Source organism: Eriocheir sinensis, unplaced genomic scaffold (genome assembly GCF_024679095.1).
Source record: "Eriocheir sinensis breed Jianghai 21 unplaced genomic scaffold, ASM2467909v1 Scaffold31, whole genome shotgun sequence".
NCBI lineage: Eukaryota > Metazoa > Arthropoda > Malacostraca > Decapoda > Varunidae > Eriocheir > Eriocheir sinensis.
Window position 1 is genome coordinate 1,137,660 of NW_026111621.1, and position 19,185 is coordinate 1,156,844.

The 19,185-nt window shown below is 40.6% G+C and overlaps 1 long non-coding RNA gene across 1 annotated transcript in view; it reads left to right on the forward strand.

Moving 5' to 3' along the window:
* Positions 1-18,979, forward strand: part of LOC126991619 (uncharacterized) — a 57,329-nt gene extending 38,350 nt beyond the window's left edge. Inside the window, exons 2-4 of the long non-coding RNA XR_007745702.1 lie at positions 3,107-3,228; positions 18,336-18,516; positions 18,840-18,979. This is a non-coding gene — a long non-coding RNA (uncharacterized LOC126991619). The remainder of the gene's footprint in view (positions 1-3,106; positions 3,229-18,335; positions 18,517-18,839) is intronic.
* Positions 18,980-19,185: the final 206 nt, after the last annotated feature.

The window sequence follows — 19,185 nt, forward strand, 5'->3', positions numbered from 1 at the left end:
CCATTTAATATTAAATCTAATTTCCTTATGATCACTGTTACCTAATGAATCCGCAACCTCAATGTTGCATATTATGTCCTTACTGTTAGTTAACAACAAATCCAAAATATTTTCTTCCCTCGTTGGTGTTTTGAATAACTGCTTAAGGAAATTATCCTGTGTCACATCTAACAAATCCTGATCCTCTTTGTCTCCGGATAAAGTATGTCACTCTGTGTTCCTATAATTGAAATCCCCAATTACACACACATTTCTATATCTTGACGCCCTACTAATTTCCTGTAAAAGGGGTCGGCTACTGTCCCTGACAAGGTTGGGCTGTCTGTAAAGTATTCATATGACAAGCTTCTCCTTCCTACCTATTGTTTCTACCCAGAGGGATTATGTATTGTTATCTACCTTGATTGAGGTGTTAATGACACACTTAATATTATCCCTGACGAAGCGTGTGACCCCACCCCCCTTCCTGCCTATTCGATATTGGTGGAATATCTTGTACCCCTCAATTTCTAATTCTGGGAGAAAGTGTCTGTCTGCAGTGTTTACCCATGACTCTGTGATCACTATCATATCAAATTTCTCTACGCACGCCATCCCCCTCAATAAATCTATCTTATTCCTAATACTTCTACTGTTTGTATAGTACACATTTAGACCTACCGCTTGCTTTACCCTGCAGCTGCTATTATTTTTACTACATTTAGTGCTCCCACTTGGTATTGCCGTCTTAGGCCCCTTCTTACTTACCTAAAAAAAAAACTGCAAAGCCCCCAATCCACGATCAAGGGCTTCAGACAAGATCTGTACCCCCTCCTGTGAAAGGTGAACCCCGTCCCTCTGGCATAGGTGGTTCTTGCCAAAAAACGGTCCCAGGCGTAGTCAGATGTCCATCCATTGGCTTTACAATAATCTGCCAGCCTGCAGTTTAATGCAATAGCCCTGGAAACCAAATGTCACCAACCCGCTGCCTTGGCAGAACCCCACACACCACAGGAACCCCGCCCTTGGACGTAGCTCTTCGAAGAGCCTCTCTGTAGCGACGCAGAAGCTGCTCGCTACCTAACCTGCCTATGTCGTTCCCTCCCACGCTCGGGCAGACGATGGGTTTGACTCCCTCGCCTGCCATGCACGACTCTACCGTATCGCTGACATCCCTAATCCCCGCCCCTGGAAAACACACCCTGGTCCTACGTTTCCTATCTTTAGCACAGAAGGCCCTATCTAAAAACCTGACCTGGCTATTTCCAACAACCAAAATGTTACTTTTGGGCAGAGATTTGTCAACTGCCCTCCTCTCCTTCACCTCCTGCTCCTCCACTCCTTCCTCCTCCCTCAGCTCAAAGAGAGCCTGGAAGGAGTTGCGGCACCCCACACCCACAGGATTGGATCGAGCCCCCCAATCGGAGCTATGGCAAAAGACGGCCTGCTTGAGTTAATCAAACAGGTGTGTTGACCCGGCAAAGGTTAAATATCATGATGCAAAAATCACAAACCCTAAAGTCGTTAGCAATATTTTTTATAATTTATTAAAAAAATGCCGATTCATATTAGATAAATAAAAATTCTCATAATTCCTGCATAATTTGCTACTATATTAATTAATGAAAGAAATACAGGATTGACTCGTAGAATATGCGAAGAGGCTGACGAAGATGTGCCTGTCCAGACCCTTTGCCAGATTACAACAATTTCGCATTCTAACACCTTCCCTTCCCTTACGGAAAAACAGAGTTTTATGGTAGCAGAAAACGGCTGAAGAGGTTCGACAGTCGAAGGGGTTGATTTATGTTACGGCCGAAAGGCTCTTCGTCTCATCAGTTCTTCTCCTCTTGCAATCTTCTACCTCATAAATTCTGCAGCAATATTGCATCTCTTTCTATTTTTTTTTCGATATTTTCATGCTGACTACTCTTCTGAACTTGCTAACTGTATGCCTCCATCCCTCCCGTGGCCCCATTGCACGCAACTCTTTACTCTTGCTCATCCCTATTTTATACATATCCGTTATGCAAGAGTTAACCAGCCTCTTCATTCTTTTAACCCTTCCGCAGGTAAACCCTGGAACAGCCTTCCTTTGTCTGTTTTTCCCCGTGCCTACGACCTGAACTCTTTCAAGCTGCGTATAGGGATCCGTCCATATAGCGGCCCGCCTTTTGTTTGTAAACAAAGCGGTAACAGTTCCGTACAAGGGACAGCTTCGCCCGCAATTCTGGGAGAATTGTCGACCATATATCCTTAAATACATGTTTTTTAATGTTTTTAGTTTTATTTTGCGAATTTGCAGTTTGTGAAGCTATTTGTCGATCATATTCTGGAAAATTAGGAAAATCATCTGCTTCCTGAGAGAGAGAGAGAGAGAGAGAAGACGGGGAAGGGAAAAAATATCCATATCATCGAGTTATCCTATCAGTGCCAGGCTGACACTGAGATGATATCTCGATAATGTGGATATATTTCTTTCGGTACCGGTACTACCGATACTGGAATGTCGGTACCGATGTTATCGGTGCTTCCATTAACGATATCTGCCCAACCCCGCTGACGGGATGAGATGTGTAACAGTTCGGGAGACACGCTGACACACAACTCTCCGCTACAAGATATAATTCAATCTCTCGAAATCACCCCTCACCCGCCTTTTAGGCATAAAATTCCTTACATGGCAAAGGGTACAATGAAGTTTGAGCGAGGTTTATAAATTGATGAAAATATTTAAAGGTGAAATTAATAAGGTTGTTGTTGTATGAGAGCTGAGTGAGGCTCCCAGCAATGAGTTTAAGTTAGATAAGTTAATATTCAACACAAACCTGATTTCCATGTTGTGTGGAGAATGCACGGCATGACGGTCATGCAGTGAGTGTTGATACGATAGGGACCCTAAAAGCAAGTTCGATATTTTCATGGATAATTGGAAAATGTGGTGAGAGTAAAGGATAGGCTTGCAGGAATAGCTTTGTTTAGTCATCCCGGGCTATTGAAGACTCCTTTTTGGTGTCTCTCTCTCTCTCTCTCTCTCTCTCTCTCTCTCTCTCTCTCTCTCTCTCTCTCTCTCTCTCTCTCTCTCTCTCTCTCTCTCTCTCTCTCTCTCTAATTAGATCGTTTTCAGAATGATGACGTGGACCCGGCCTCGACTGTGTGTCAAATCCCTTTCTCCTCCGGTACAACTGGCCTACGCAAGGGAGTGATGACCTCGCACCGCAGTGAAGTCTCCAGAATGATGATGATCAAGTAAGTCATTAAAAAACTAAATGCTTGCAACTTTTTTTTTCTTCAGATCATGATAGATACATATAGATAAAAATATTATTTTTTATTGGAGGATAGACAGAATAATATGTTAAAGACACAACTGGCAACGATTCAAGACTGAGGAAAACTACATGTCACGTAATCATTGACATTACATAAAAAAAAATCTTAATTGAAAACCCATAAGTCGGATCATACCTATTCTTTTTTACAGCTAAGGAAACAGTTCAAGGGCGTAAAGAAAAATATAAAAAAAAGCCCGCTACTTACTGGTAATGAAGAGGTCAAAGGAGTGTCCCAAAAGAGAGGTCAGTTTCGGGAGGAGACATGTCCTGGTACCCTATTCTTGAAAGAGTTCAAGTCGTAGGCAGGAGGAAATACAGATGAAGGAAGATTGTTCCACAGTTTACCAGCGTGAGGGGTGAAAGAGTGAAGATGCTGGTTGACTCTTGCATAAGGGGTTTGGACAGTATAGGGATGGGCGTGAGTAGAAAGTCGTGTGCAGCGGGGCCGTGGGAGGGCGGAAGGCATGCAGTTAGAGAGCTCAGAAGAGCAGTCAGCATGAAAATATCGATAGAAGATAGAAAGAGAGGCAACATTGCGGCGGAATTTGAGAGGTAGAAGACTCTCAGTATGAGGAAGAGAGCTGTTTAGACGAGGAGCCTTTGCCTCCACTCTGTCAAGGAGAGCTGTGTGAGTGGACCCCCCCACACACATGAGATGCATACTCCATACGAGGGCGGACAAGACCCCTGTAAATGGACAGCAACTGTGCGGGGAAGAAGAACTGGCGGAGACGGTACAGAACGCCCAGCCTCGAGGAAGCTGATTTAGTATGAGTTGAGATATGAAGTTTCTAGTTGAGATTTTGAGCTAAGGATAGACCGAGGATGTTTAGTGTTGAAGAAGGTGAGAGCTGAGTGTTGTCAAAGAATAGGGGATAGTTGTTTGGAAGATTGTGTCGAGTGGATAGGTGGAGAAACTGTGTTTATGAGGCGTTGAAGGACGTCAGGTTCCTCTTGCCCAAATCGGAAATAATGGTAAGGTCTGAAGCTAAAATTAAGCGTTTTGTTGCCTACAGCCTTGAATCGTTAGTTCCTGTAGGGTGGGTCTTCTGTTAAAAGAAGTTGAGTAATGCAGAGTGGAGTCATCGCCATAAGAATGGATAGGATAGTTTGTTTTGGAAAGATCATCAATGAACAACAGAAAGAGAGTGGGAGATAAGGCAGAATCTTGTGGCACTCCATCAGGTCCATAAGCTTTCTGAGGATTGAGGCCAAAGAGGGCTTAGAAAACATCATTTTGAGTAATCTTTTATAACAGGCATAAAAGAGTCAGAGGGGGATGAGTAGGAGGAATATGCCCAGAATCGTCCAGAGTGGACTTTTTAGAAAAAAGTTTGAGAGAAGAGCTCAGCCTTAGAGATAGATGAGACGGCAGTGTTGCCGTCAGGACTGAAGAGTGGAGGGAAAGATGAAGAAGTGAAGTTGGTGGAGATGTTTTTGGCTAGATTCCAGGAGTCACGGGAAGAGTTAGAGAAAGCAAGGTTTTGGTATTTTCTATTAACAAAAGAGCTTTTGGTTAGTCGGATAATAGATTTGGAACGATTCCGGGCAGCAATGTTAAGTTCATAGTTCGCATTAGTTCGAAGGCTCTGGATCCTTTTGTGAGCTGCCTCTCTACCACTGACAGCACGAGAACAAGCGTAATTAAACCAAGGCTTTTTAGCGTGAGGAATAGAGAAGGTACGTGGAATATATGCCTCCATTCCGGAGACAATCACCTCTGTGATGCGGTGAGCACACACAGAGGGGTCTGGCTCCTGAAAGCAATAATCATTCCACGGGAAATCGGAAAAGTACATCCTCAGGTCGTCCCACTGAGCTGAAGCAAAATGCCTGAAGCATCGCCTCTTCAGTGGGTCCAGAGGGTGTACAGGAGCGATAGGACGGGTTACAAAAATACGGTTGTGATTTGAGGAGCCCAACGGAGAGAACAGTTTGATAAAATAAGCAGATGGGTTTGAGGTAAGGAAGAGGTCTAGAATGTTGGGCCTGTCTCCAAGACGGTCGGAAATACGTGTAGAGTGCTAGACCAACTGCTCTAGATCGTTAAGGATAGCAAAATTGTAGGCTTGTTCTCCAGGCTGGTCAGTGAAAGAGGATGAAAGCCAAAGCTGGTGGTGAACATTGAAATCTCCTAGGATGGAGATTTCAAGGAGAGTGGGTGAAGATGTGCTCCACTTTAGAGTTCAAGTAGTCAAAGAATTTTACATAGTTAGTAGAGTTAGGTGAGAGATAAACAGCATAGATGTATTTAGTAATAGAATGACAATGAAGTCTTAGCCAGATGGTGGAAAATTCTGAAGAATCAAGGTTGTGGGCACGAGAGCAAGTGATGTCGTTGTGCACGTAGGCGCAACATCCAGCTTTGGATTGACATTTAGGATAGAGGTAGTAGGAGGGAACAGAGTAGAGATTGCTGTCAGTAGCCTCAGAAACCTGTGTTTTAGTGAGGAAGAGAAGGTGAGATTTAGAGGAAGAGAGATGGTGTTCCACAGAATGAAAATAAGAACGAAGACCGCGAACGTTGCAGAAATTAAGAAGAAAGAGGTTCGAGGAGTTATCAAGACACCTCTCAGGTCGGCAGCCAGAAGGGGAGTCCCCCCTGGGGGAATTTGTGGCCCCCCCCCTAGGTGGGGACTACGAAGCAAGGTGAAGGTGCGACATTTTGAAATTTGAATTTTGGGAAAAGGTGTATATGTTGTGTGAATGTAGTGTGGTGTGGATAAAGAGAGGATCTGTCTTTAGAGAGCATGCTGAATTACTCTCCGGTGTTGGAAGGGAAGGGTCTTTGGAGGGCTTCAGCTCCCTTCTCACCTCCCATATATACCTCACCGGCAGTGGCTTGCGCCCATTTGGTAGGTGTCTTCCTACCTACTCCAGCACGTAAAGTGGTTTGCTGCTGATGAAAAAAATATAAAACTGGTCCGAAATGTCACATCGAGGTAGCCAGGTGATGAATAAAGCTTCTGTGTGACTGTCATAACAGACAAGGAAAAGGTTCCAAGGCTGCTGATGGCGAGGAGAAGCAAACCGTCAGGTTCATTTCATTATTAAAATATCGAGACAATTATTGATCCTTAGTAACTCGCCATCCCTACAGGTTGGTAGGTGAGACACTCCTGGTTGTCTTGTAAAAAACAACCCTGTGGGGAAGGAACGACATCCAAAAGGCGTGCAGAACGCCCATTTGGCCGGATTTGGCGTTAACGGACTAAGTTGGTAACTCGTAGTCGCTGGCTCGACATTAAGTCATTCCAGCGATACCTCATCTGGGAAGACACGGTACTAAAGGCATCGACCCGGCTCTCCAAGTCACTTTTCAGTGTCCATGTCTCATAGCCATTGAGTTAGACAGGGAGCACAAATGACTTCAATATTCGAGTCTTTGCCCGCTTGCTAAAATATCGACAGCGACATATAATCGTGTTGAACGAGTCCATAACATCATTGGCCGTTCCAATCGCCTTGCGAAGATATAGAAGCTGGAATAGGCGGAAGAAGAGGAGGAATCCCCATGATACCCGTAGAGCTTTGAACAGAATATCCATAGAAAAGGATGGGATCAGGTACCAACTAATCAGAAATAGCTACATACAATGTAAAAACAGCATATCAATCATATATAATAGTTTTGGTTGAATAACTACTCACGTACATGACGATATTGTAAATTTAAAATTTAATTGCTGATTTCTCGAAATGTTAGTTTCTCGATAAACAAGATATAATGACTTTAACATACTAACCTATATTCGCAGGGATTGCTTTGTTGAAAAGAAAAATGAAAGGGAAAAATTTCGATTGATTGCTTTTTTTTTTTGTTAAGTCGAATATTATTTTCTTAATAAGAGAAAAATAAAGAAAGGTGTCTTAGCTCAGTTGAGCAGCAAATATATATATATATATATATATATATATATATATATATATATATATATATATATATATATATATATATATATATATATATATATATATATATATATATATATATATATATATATATATATATATATATATATATATATATATATATATATATATATATATATATATATATATATATATATATATATATATATATATATATATATATATATATATATATATATATATATATATATATATATATATATATATATATATATATATATATATACAGCAAAGGAGACAGTTCAAGGGCACACAAAAACAAACATTAATAAAAAAAAGCCCGCTACTCACTGCTCTAAAAAGAATCCAAAGGGTGGCCGAAAGATAGGTCAGTTTCGGGAGGAGAGGTGTCCTGATACCCTCCTCTTGAAAGAGTTTAAGTCGTAGGCAGGAGAAATACAGATGAAGGAAGATTGTTCCAGAGTTTACCAGCGTGAGGGATGAAAGAGTGAAGATGCTGGTTAACTCTTACATAAGGGTTTGGACAGTATAGGGATGAGCATGAGTAGAAAGTCAAGTGCAGCAGGGGCCGCGGGAGGGGGAGGCATGCAGTTAGCAAGTTCAAAAGAGCAGTCAGCGTGGAAATATCGATAGAAGATAGAAAGAGGCAACATTGCGGCGGAATTTAAGAGGTGAAGACTATCAGTATGAGGAGGAGAGCTGATGAGACGAAGAGCCTTAGCCTCCACTCTGTCCAGAAAGAGCTGTGTGGTGGAGCCCCACACATGAGATGCATACTCCATACGAGGGCGGACAAGGCCCTGTATATGGACAGCAACTGTGCAGGGAGAAGAACTGGCGGAGACAGTACAAAACGCCCAGCCTCGAGGAAGCTGATTTAGTAGAGATGAGATATGAAGTTTCAGTTGAGATTTTGAGTTAAGGATAGACCGAGAATGTTTAGTGTTGAGGAAGGTGATAGCTGGGTGTTGTCAAAGAATAGGGATAGTTGTTTGGAAGATTGTGTCAGTGGATGGGTGGAGAAACTGTGTTTTGAGGCGTTGAAGGACACAGGTTCTTCTTGCCCCAATCGGAAATAATAGTAAGGTCTGAGGCTAAGCGTTCTGCAGTCTCCAGCCTTGAGTCGTTAAGTTCCTGAAGGTGGGTCTTCTATTAAAGAAGTTGAATAATGCAGAGTGGAATCATCGGCGTAGGAATGGATAGGACAGTTCGTTTTGGAAGAAGATCATCAATGAACAACAGAAAAAGTGGGAGATAGGACAGAACCCTGTGGGACACCACTGTTAATAGATTTAGGAGAAGAACAGTGACCGTCTACCACGGCAGAAATAGAACAGTCAGAAAGGAAACTGGAGATAAAGGTACAGAAGGATAGAAACCGTAGGAGGGTAGTTTGAAAGCAAAGATTTGTGCCAGACCCTATCAAAAGCTTTTGATATGTCCAGCGCAATAGCAAAGTTTCACCGAAACAGCTAAGAGGATGACCAAGAGTCAGTTAAGAAGGCTAGGAGATCACCAGTAGAACGCCCTTGCGGAACCCATACTGGCGATCAGATAGAAGGTCAGAAGTGGAAGGTGCTTTTGAATCTTCCGGTTAAGGATTGATTCAAAAGCTTTAGAATGAACAAGAAAAAGCAATAGGACGGTAGTTTGAGGATTGGAGCGGTCACCCTTCTTAGGCACAGGCTGTATGGAGGCGTACTTTCAGCCAGAAGAAAACATAGATGTTGAAAGGCAGAGATGAAAGAGTTTGAACATGCAGGGCGTCAGCACGGAAGCACAATTTTTAAGGACAATACGAGGCACTCCATCAGGCCCATAAGCCTTCTGATGATTGAGGTCAGGGGGCATATAAAACATCATTTGAAAAATCTTTATAACAGGCATAAAGGAGTCAGAGGGGGATGAGTGGGAGGAAAATGCCCAGAATCGTTTAGAGTGGAGTCTGTATAGAAAATTTGAGAGAAGAATTTAGCCTTAGAGATAGATGTGACGGCGGTGCTGCCGTCAGGACTGAGAGTGGAGGAAAGATGAAGAAGTGAAGTTGGAGGAGATGTTTTGGCTAGATGCCTGAAGTCACGGGAAGAGTTAGAAAGCAAGGTTTGACATTTTCTATTAATGAAAGAATTTTGGTTAGTCGGAGAATAGATTTGGCACGATTTCGGGCAGAAATGTAAAGTTCATAATTAGCATTAGTTTGAAGGCTCTGGTACCTTTGTGAGCTACCTCTCTATCATTGACAGCACAAGAACAAGCGTGATTAAACCAAGGCTTTTAGCGTGAGGAGTAGAGAAAGAACGAGGAATGTATGCCTCCATTCAGAGACAATCACCTCTGTGATGCGCTGAGCACACAGAGGGTCTCTATCCTGGAAGCAATAATCATTCCACGGGAAATCGGAAATACATCCTCAGGTCGTCCCACCGAGCTGAAGCAAAATGCCAGAAGCATTGCCTCTTCAGTGGGTCAGAGGGTGTACAGGAGCGATAGGACAGGATGCAGAAATAAGATTGTGATCGGAGGCCAACAGAGAACAGTTTGACAGAATAAGCAGAAGGGTTTGAGGTAAGGAAAGAGGTCTAGAATGTTGGTCTAGAATATATATATATATATATATATATATATATATATATATATATATATATATATATATATATATATATATATATATATATATATATATATATATATATATATATATATATATATATATATATATATATATATATATATATATATATATATATATATATATATATATATATATATATATATATATATATATATATATATATATATATATATATATATATATATATATATATATATATATATATATATATATATATATATATAGGGAGGCGGTGGCTGAGTCGTCAAAGTAACGGCCTCGTGTTCAGGAGGACTGAGCTCAATCCCCTTGGTGCCACCAAGCTGGGATTTTCAGCCGCCATAGTGGCTTAAAACTACCCACGTGCTGTCAGAAGACCACCTATCAACGGACTCTAGATTCAAGGATCAAAAATGAGCTCTGGAGGGCAGCATGAGCCAATGCAAGATGCAACACTATAAACACTCGCCTGCGCCAGAACAGGCTGGGCCGAATATCAGGACCACATTGAAGCCTTGGACCGACCATCAGGATCTACCAGGAAGAAGCCTACTGCAAATAGGCAACAATGTAAAAAAAAATATATATATATATATATATATATATATATATATATATATATATATATATATATATATATATATATATATATATATATATATATATATATATATATATATATATATATATATATATATATATATATATATATATATATATATATATATATATATATATATATATATATATATATATATATATATATATATATATATATATATATATATATATATATATATATATATATATATATATATATATATATATATATATATATATATATATATATATATATATATATATATATCTATATATATATATATATATATATATATATATATATATATATATATATAATATTTAATATTTAGCAAAGAAACAAAAAAAAGATTAATCACTGAAAAGGTAGCAATAAAAGAAAAAGGTGTATGACCACATATCCAAAAAGTATTAGACAAAGAAAAACCTAAAAAACCTGGCTCCTGAAAACAAAACAAAAAATGTATATATACAAGGTACTGGTGTTATCTCCTTCAAACCTGGCCATAAATACCCACATTTCACCTAGCCGAGACGGCTCAAACCTTTAAATTTTATTTTCTTGGCTCATGCAGCCCCCGGAGCTAATTCTTGAATGACTTGGACGGTTTTTCAAGGGACCGGATTGATGGGTGATCTTCAGGACAGCATGTAGGTAGTCTTATGTCTTTTTTTTTTTACATTAAGCTGCTCCTGAAAAGAATCCAAAGAGGTGGCCGAAAGATAAGTCAAGTCGTAGGCGTAGGCGTGCCTTGCTACGAGTCCGCGGACCCGGATTAGAATCCCGACTTGGGTAGCCAGCGTGCCACTCACCCGGCTGTTCATCCTCGGTTTCGGGCTGCTCGATAAATGCTTACCTGGGGAAACCTGGGAAGGTAAACTGTGGTAACCCAGATGTCACACTGACCCTGTCCTGGGGTGATGGGTTCTTCCCACCACACGCTCAAGAGCCAGTGCCACGGAGATGAGCAACGCGGCCACGCTCAGCTGTAGCTTATGTCCCCATCTTTACTCTTTTGGTTGGTCCTAGCCAATTGGTGGCGCAGGCAGCTGTTTTATAGTGCCGCCATCTTGCTTGGATAGTAACCCCCCCCCCCCTCCAAGCTTAACTTTATCCTTTTTAGAGAGTTTCGCTGGAGTTCGGGTTGATGGTCAATCATGAGGACAGCATGTCCTCATGATTGCCCATCCCCTTGCTTGGGCCCCTCCAAATACTCAAAGGAACTAATGAAAAGCTATTAAAGGGGACAAAAAACAACATATACAGGAAATGCCAATAAAATAAATATTTGAGTTATATAGCATATACCTCTATTTTCAAAGAATCACTTCACATAAGTACATGGATCATCCACAGCCTTTTCTGATACTTTCATTTGGAGCTGCTGTCACTTTTATTTGTGCAGTTTTAGTCAGGACATGTCCAAAACGTGAAGTGATCTGGTTAGACTGTTATGGGGAGGCGGTGGCTGAGTCGTCAAAGTAACGGCCTCGTGTTCAGGAGGACGCGAGTTCAATCCCCGCCCGGTGCCACCAAGCTGGGATTTTTCAGCCGCCGCCGAGTGGCTTAAAACTACCCACATGCTGTCCAGAAGACCACCTATCAACCCGGACTCTAGATTCTGGATCAAAGCAGCATGAGCCAACAATGCAAGAGCAATGCAAGATGGCGCCACTTGCTCAAGTTACAGAACGGCTGGGCTGACCATCAGACCTACCGGGAGAAGGAGCCTTGGACCATCAGGATCCACCTGGAAGAAGCCTACCGGCGCAATAGGCTGCAATGTAAAAAAAAAAAAAAAAAAAAAAATGGGGGGCGGCTACGGGGGATCCTTCTGCGCATATGGTTCATCCAATAACTTTGAGGTTTTATTATGTTATTTTTAGGTGTAAAGGTATGATATTCTGTGAATTTCATAAAATTCGGGTGAAGTTTAGGAGAGACTCAAACAAAGCGTATTTTTCGTTTTTTTGTTTTTTTTTGTTTCACACTTTATTTTTCAGTTACTCTTTGAAAAAAATACCATAGAACTTTATTTACCTATCTACATTTACCAGCTAGATTTTTTTCTTTTCTTTGAAATTATGTTTTTTCTTCGAAAAAATAAAATTACAATTTTTTGTCACTTATAATTTTCTCCCGTTTTCTTTTGACATTTTTGGAAATTTTATAGCGGGCGAAAATTGCCCTTTAGTTATAGTTTAAATGATACCTAACAAAAGTCGGTGAGATGTTTTACCGATTTTGTGAAATTTTTTGAAGTGTAAAAAACTACTTTTCGAAATATTGGTTCCTAAGGAATTTTTTTTTTTCCATTTCTCCCTGTTTTGCCATTTGTATTTATCTGAGTGGCATAAAATTTTCACATATTATTGTGTGTAGAGGTAACTCTCGATTTACACGAGTATTACGTCCTTGAAGAGATCGCGTAAATCAAAAACAATGTAAATCAAACAAGAGGTAGATTTCTGTCGAAAAATAAATACCGTATTTTGCGGCGTATAATGCGCACCCCAAACTTTAAGACAACAATTTTGAAAAAAAAAGTTTTAAAATGCTCAGAAATATGTACGGGTTAAAGAACATTGACAATGTACAGTTTCTCGAAATTTATATATTTTTTGGTGTAATCTTTACTGCTTGAATTGACAAGTGTCCTTGCGTAAAGCAATGAAAATGGCGGCTGGGCTGGTGTTGTGAGAAATACATCCCGTAAACATACTGATGATGCACAGCTTTTGATATCATAATAAGCATATTATTCTTACCATCACTCGTAGGTTATGACAGACAACTAGGCAAGACACAATTCACACGGTTCTGGTGACACGCAGCTGTTTGTTGTTTGGGTGTGGTTGTGTGGTTTTCAAACAATGCAAATGGCGGTCGGGCTAGTGTTGCGAGAAGTATCTCCTCGTACATACTGATTATGTACAGCTTCTGAGACCATAATAAGCATATTATTCTCACAGTCACTCGTAGGTTATGACAGACAACTAGGCAAGACACAATTCACGCGGTTCTGGTGACACGCGGCATGCAGCTGTTTGTTGTGTGGGTGTGGTTGTGTGGTTTGTAAACAATGCAAATGGCGGCCGGGCGTGAAATAACTCCTCGTACAAGATTCATGATGTACAGTTTCTGATATCATATATACCCCATTATTCTCACTAATATTAATAATTAATAATGAACGCATGGATATTTTTTTTCCAATATGATTTTTTTATGTAGCTTGTACTGCTCCTTAGTCATACAATCGTAAACCAGCTGTGACATCAAGATCAAGATCAATCAAATGGCGCCCGAAGGGAAAATGGGATAACAGCAGGGCATGGGCGATCCTCCACCGATTTAATGTTTGTATAGTAGTTATTTGATCGCCCAGTATTCTATGGTAACATATTATAAGACAGCTATGGACTATGAAGGATCATTAACAATAATAAAGGTAAGTTTGCAGTTGTTATTGGATAAGACGAAACACAGACCCTTAAAAACACTCCAAAGAAGAAAAAAATTATTAAAAAATTGTACATTCGGCGTATAACGCACAGGGCTAAACTTTCAGGCATTTTTTTGGGGTGTGAAAAAGGTGCGCCGTATAGTACATCCAGTGGAGAGAGAGAGAGAGAGAGAGATAATATCCATATCACCAAGATATCCAATCAGGCACTCTGTCTCATCCTCACTCGTGTGAGAAAGAAATGAGGGACAGCATGAGCGCCTGGCTAGTATTGGTACCGGTACCGTACCGTATAGCTGGTACCGTTAGTACCGGTACTGGTACCGTTACCTGCCCACCCCTATCGTTGAGTAGCGTGGCAGCGTGGGTACTGTATTGTTGTTCAAGTGGCGCGCGGGAAGAACTGAGCTCAGTTGTGTGGCCGCGGCGCCGTGTGAGTCCAGTTGCGTGAGACATATGGTGGCCACTCCATAAAATATCGCGTATAAGTGGAAAAAACGTGTAAATTAAGCATTTATTTAAAAAAACGCGTATAACAAACTCGCGGAGATCGAGAGTTACCTGTACCTTGTTGACTTACTGGAGAATAATAAGGAATCTGGTCCCCCTTTACAAAATTGTTTTAATCAATCAAAGGTGAGGGTGTCACAAGGTCAAGGTGTTCCTGCATGACCGTACTGGGCAATTCTGTCTCTCGAACAGTGTTTGTAGCTTTTTTTGGTTGCCTTGCGCATGTAAACTCATTTGTAGGGACGTTTTTTTTGGCTAGAGTGGAGGGCTCGTTTGTGTCGCGCAAGGCATTGCTGTGCCGAGCGGCTCGCCGCTTCCTCCCTTCTCCCAGCCCAGCGGGCCGCGCGGAATATGAGGATCACAACTGGCAAAATTTACTTTGAAAAAATAATTATAATGCAATTTTACGTATATACAAGCATTGAATGATGCTGCATATGTTGGCGGGTGTGTCTGGCTATGACGCAACAGCGCGGGACATTTAAAAATGGTCTCCAGTGGGGAGGGATTTTAATTTTAAGAATACAAACTCCACCACATGGCAATTTACCCTTACAAGGGCCTTTTGAGCTAAAAACCTCTACTTATCCGATTTTAAATTTATTCCTCGAAAAATACCCCGTAGCCACCCCCTTTGAGAGACTAGACGGAGTTGTGGTGTGGAGCTGGCCAGTGGCTGGCTGGCTGCGGCTGCCCAGTGATGATGAAATATGATACAAGAATAATTCAACGTGTTTTAAACTAATCAATAGAATTAAGAGGTTTACATTCATTTAATTATTTATATTATTGAAAAAATAATCGATTTAGATAATAAAAGTTTTATGATTTGAAAAAAAAAAAGATTTTTTAAATAAAAAAAATAACAACCCTGGTCGTGACGACAGTCTTCGTCTAATGAAGGACGCTCGTGACGACTGTCGGCTCAGAAATATTGTCTAACTGCTAAAGATTTATATTTTCATTTTGCAGTCATAAGCACAACGACTTCTGGGCATGATTACGTTTCACTGGCACAAAGTTGGGAGCCAGCACAACACGCAAACACTCCTGCTGCCTCTCCCTTGGGTTGAATTACACAACTAGTGTTGCCACCCTGAGGTCAGAAAAATGTGGAATGCAACATCTTACTCTCCGATACGGAATGGATCCATATTTTAAGGAATGGGTGGCAATCCTAAAATTTCTCGAGTCTGCCATGACTGACAGCTGCTGCTGGGAGGAGGAAAAGGGGGAGGGACGTTACGTCGCGTATTTTTCACGTGTTTTAGGACGAACCTTGACAAGTTTTACGGACTGGTTTGTGATTAACCGAAAAATGCGCTCACTACAAAGTGTTATAGTAGGATATCAATGTATTATTATTATTATTTAATATCACCACGAGTTAGGCATACAATTGTCAATGGAAAAACCCACGACAGATAGATCATGCAACCTTATAGGAATGTCGTCCGTCAGTGTTTACGGTCTCAGTTTTGTATACTTCGCACTCCGATGGTGCGCAGAGGTCACCTTGACATACGTGACCAATTGTAACAATTATTTTCCAACCTGTAACTCGTCACTCCTTCACGAGAGTCCGACTGACACACAACGACAGTCGCTCTCGCTCCGACGCTTCTTGTACATAAAGGCTACGAATATAATTCGCCTTAAGGAAGCTGAAATCTTAATCAACACCCTTTAAACGCCCCCCGACAAGCCCGTTACAAAATTTAGGATACTGATTTTATCTGCTTGACCATTCAGACAGCCAAATACGGAAGAAATGGCGTTCTATATTGGTTCAAAACGGAACGCTACATTTCACTCTTGAATACGGGACGATTCCGTATTTTAAGGAAAGGGTGGCAACCCAAGACACAACGGAATCCCAACCCATTATAGCCTCTATGCCCCAGGACCCATGAAGACAGCTACGGTAAAATATCCTTTTAAAATTCTGGGTAGAATTCGGCGACTGTCTTGGCGGCAAGTTTGCCGCCAAGACAGTAGCAAAGACCGTCAGGTAAACGTACGTACAGTCGGCCAACTCCTTGAGAACTGTTGGCCAGTTGGTCGGCCCACCAGTTCACAGACAGTCTGCAAGACTGTCGTCGAGACCGTCTGCGACTGCGACAAATCGGTCAGCAGAGTCGTAATCGGCGAAGACATGGCGCCATTTAAAAAAAAAAGGGATCGTTGACTCGTCATGAGGCTAGTTGCCGGCATTTTATTTTTTTACAGTAAAGGAAACAAGTCAAGGGCAAAAAAAAACAAAAACTAATGAAATAAAAAGCCAGCAAATCACTGCTCCTTTAAAAATATTTCAGATGCGTGGCCAAAAAAGAGATCAATTTCGGGAGCAGAGGTGTCCTGATACGCTCCTCTTGAAAGAGTTCCAAGTCGAAGACAGGGGGAAATACAGCTGATCCTGTTTACTCTTGCATAAGGATTTTGGACAGTATACAGATGAGCTTGGGTAGAGAGTCATGTGCAGCAGGGAAGCGGGAGGGGGGAAGGCATGCAGTTAGCAAGTTCAGAAGAGCAGTCACTGTGAAAATAACGATAGAAGATAGAGAGATGCAACATGACAGTGGAATTTAAAAGGTAGAAGACTGCCGGTAAGAGGAGGAGAGGAGTTGATAAGACGAAGAGCCTTAGACTCAACGTTGTCCAAAAAAGCTGTGTGAGTGGAGCCCCCCCCCCCCCCACACACACACACACTCGAGAATTATACATCATACGAGAACGGACAAGGCCCGTGTATACAGATAGCAACTGTGCGGGGGAAAAGCGCTGGCGGAGACGGTACAGAATGTGAAACCAGGAGGATGCTGATTTAGTGAGAGGTAAAGTTTCCACTTAGGATTTTGAGTTAAGTATAGACCGAGGATGTTTAGGGTAGAAGAAGGTGATAGCTGAGAGTTGTCGAGGAATAGGGGATAGGTGTTTGGAAGATTGTGTCGAGTTGGTATGTGGAGAAATTGACTTTTTGAGGCATTGAAAGACACCGGGTTCCTTCTTCACCAATCGGAAATGATAGCAAAGTCTGAGGTTAAGAAGAGTCTTGTAATTCTTGTTGGGAGGGTCTTCTGTTGAAAGAAGTTTCAGCTCTCGAGCCATCTGCTACCACTTTTGGCACTCCTCGTTTTCCTCCTCCTCCTCCTACTACTACTACTAATGGTGATGATGATTATAATAATGAAAATAATATAATTGGTAATACTAAATAAATTACTACTACTACTACTACTACCACTACTACTGCTATTACTAATGATAATGGTAATAATAATAATAATAATAATAATAATAATAATAATAATAATAATAATAATAATAATAATAATAATAATAATAATAATAGGCGGTGGCTGAGTGGTAGCGTGCTGGGCCCACATTCACCGCGTGATGGACGACGCGGGTTCGAATCCCCATGCTACCACCTCGGATTTTTCAGTCACCGCCGAGTGGCTTAAAAATACCCACATGCTGTCCCATCAACCCGGACTCTAGAGGAAACCGTCCAAGTGAATGAAGAACGAGTTCCGGGGGGCAGCATGAGCCAAGAAAAGATGGCGCTACTATAAAAACACTTGCCTGCGCCATGACGGGCTGGGGCCGACCTTCATCCAGGCCCCTCAAGAGAGCTTACCGGCGCTATAGGCGTACGCGTAAAAAAAAAAAAAATAATAATAGTAATAATAATAATAATAATAATAATAATAATAATAATAATAATAATAATAATAATAATAATAACAATAATAATAAATTGCCATGAGGTGTCGCTTAATATATCAAGTGTATTGCAACGAATTTTCGTTTTACTTTTCCATTTTATTTACTATGAAGGATACTGTTGTGCTATGTGATATACCCCCAAATATCTGGCTGCTCCACTAACTAATGAAATTTTTTTTTTTCTTAATGTCCACCTCTTCTTTCCTTCAGGCACTTGGCGAACCACAAGCAGTGGCTCGGTCAGCCCGAAGACTACTCCACTTGTATGCTGGTGACTTCCCTGAGCCACACTTACGCACACGTGTTTCTCTTCGCTACTTTAATGCTTGGCGGGACATCTGTCATTGCGCGTCATTCAGACAATCTGTTGGAAATGATAAATGAACATAATGTACGACTCAATTAATTGCCATGCCATGTGTCATATTTATAATGTATTTGATGTGTTTAACGTTTGTAAATGTTAAACTATAAATTCAACTGTATATAATTATATATATATATATATATATATATATATATATATATATATATATATATATATATATATATATATATATATATATATATATATATATATATATATATATATATATATATATATATATATATATATATATATATATATATATATATATATATATATATATATATATATATATATATATATATATATATATGTGTGTGTGTGATTCAGCAGAGCCATCCCAACAGGTGACGCTTGCTGTCTTGCATCCATGTCACCTTAAAATGATGATAAACTCAGCCGCGTCGCATGACAACAAACCTACATCTCTGAAGACCGTCACCACAGCCGCGGCCCACCTTGCTGCTTCCGTTGCTGAAGCCTTCAGACAGAAGGTAAGAGCAGACCTTTCGTGCATCCTATCAATAACTACAAATACCATTTAAGGAAGGGAAAGCAGTTCTATCTCTCTCTCTCTCTCTCTCTCTCTCTCTCTCTCTCTCTCTCTCTCTCTCTCTCTCTCTCTCTCTCTCTCTCTCTCTCTCATATATATATATATATATATATATATATATATATATATATATATATATA